At 32.9% G+C, this 1,881-nt stretch overlaps 1 non-coding gene across 1 annotated transcript; it reads left to right on the top strand.

The window, feature by feature from the left end:
- Positions 1-460: 460 nt before the first annotated feature.
- On the top strand, positions 461-564 carry LOC112704681 (small nucleolar RNA R71). Its single transcript, XR_003155293.1, has one exon. It is a non-coding gene; the product is annotated as a small nucleolar RNA R71 (small nucleolar RNA).
- The last annotated feature ends 1,317 nt before the right edge of the window (positions 565-1,881 follow it).

Here is a 1,881-nt window from a genome sequence, read left to right as displayed (position 1 = left end):
TTGATCCTTCCATGAGAAATTTGGATGATTTTTCCATGATGAATTATAGGTGTTTCCATAAGGTCCACCTATGTAATTTACCTCTGCCATTGCAGGGTTCTCAGGATCATAAGCTTCTTCTTCAGAAGATGCCTCTTTAGTACTGTTGGATGCATTTTTCCATCCATTCAGACTTTGAGAAATCATGTTGACTTGCTGAGTCAATACTTTGTTCTGAGCCAATATGGCATTCAGAGCATCAATTTCAAGAACTCCCTTCCTTTGAGGCGTCCCATTATTTACAGAATTCCTCTCAGAAGTGTACATGAATTGGTTATTTGCAATCATGTCAATAAGTTCTTGAGCTTCTGCAGGCGTTTTCTTTAGGTGAATGGATCCACCTGTAGAATGGTCCAATGACATCTTAGAGAACTCAGATAGACCATAATAGAATATATCTATCATGGTCCATTCTGAAAACATGTCAGAAGGACATCTTTTGGTCATCTGTTTGTATCTTTCCCAAGCTTCATAGAGGGATTCACCATCTTTTTGTTTGAAGGTTTGAACATCCACTCTAAGCTTGCTCAGCTTTTGAGGAGGAAAGAACTTAGCCAAGAAGGCCGTGACCAGATTATCCCAGGAGTCCAGGCTATCTTTAGGTTGTGAATCCAACCATGTTCTAGCTCTGTCTCTTACAGCAAAAGGGAAAAGCATGAGCCTGTAGACTTCAGGATCTACTCCATTCGTCTTTACAGTCTCACAGATCTGCAAGAACTCAGTTAAAAACTGATAGGGATCTTCTGATGGAAGTCCATGAAACTTGCAGTTTTGTTGCATTAGAGCAACTAGTTGAGGTTTCAGCTCAAAATGGTTTGCCCCAATGGTACGGATTGAGATGCTTCTTCCATCAAACTTGGAAGTAGGTGTAGTATAATCACCAAGCATCCTCCTTACATTATTGTTGTTAGGTTCGGCTGCCATGTCTTTTTCCTGTTCAAAAATTTCAGTAGGGTTGTCTCTGGATTGTTGTAATTTAGCTTCTCTTAATTTCCTCTTCAGAGTCCTTTCAGGTTCAGGGTCAGCTTCAACAAGAATGCCTTTTTCCTTGTTCCTGCTCATATAGGGAAGAAGAGAACAAGAAAAGAAAGAGGAATCCTCTATGTCACAGTAAAGAGGTTCCTTATTGTTAGTAGAAGAAAAGGAATAAAGAAAGGAGAATCCAAACAGAAGGGTAAGGATAGGGGTAGTAAATTGAGATGAAGAGAGGTGAAGAGAAGCGTTAGTGAATGAATAAATAAATAGAATAATATGAGAGAGAATTCGAAAATTAATTTTGAAAATCAATTAATGATTTTCGAAAATTAAAAGAAAAGATGAAATTAAAATTAAAATTTAAAATTTGAAACAATTAGTTAATTAAAAAAAATTTTTGAAAAAGGGGTGAGATATTTTTGAAAATTAGAGAGGAGAGAGTAGTTAGGTAGTTTTGAAAAAGATAAGAAACAAACAAAAAGTTAATTAGTTAGTTGAAAAAGATATTAAAATCAAATTTGAAAAGATAAGAAGATAAGAAGTTAGATAAGATATTTTAAAATCAAATTTTTGAAAAAGATATAATTTTAAAAAGATGTGATTAAAAATATATGATTGAAAAAGATTTTTTGAAAAAGATTTGATTTTTTTAAAATTAAAATTAATTACTTGACTAACAAGAAACTAAAAGATATGATTCTAGAAATTAAAGATTGAACCTTTCTTAACAAGAAAGTAACAAGCTTCAAATTTTTGAATCAATCACATTAATTGTTAGTAAAGCCTTTGAAAATCATGAATTAAAGATAAGAAAAAGATTTTAAAATTCAATTTAAAAAAAATTCGAAAAATAGTGAGAAAAATGAA

Source organism: Arachis hypogaea, chromosome 7 (assembly GCF_003086295.3).
Source record: "Arachis hypogaea cultivar Tifrunner chromosome 7, arahy.Tifrunner.gnm2.J5K5, whole genome shotgun sequence".
Lineage (NCBI taxonomy): Eukaryota > Viridiplantae > Streptophyta > Magnoliopsida > Fabales > Fabaceae > Arachis > Arachis hypogaea.
Note: the sequence above shows the minus strand (reverse complement) of the source record. Positions and strands in the feature narration are given on the sequence as shown.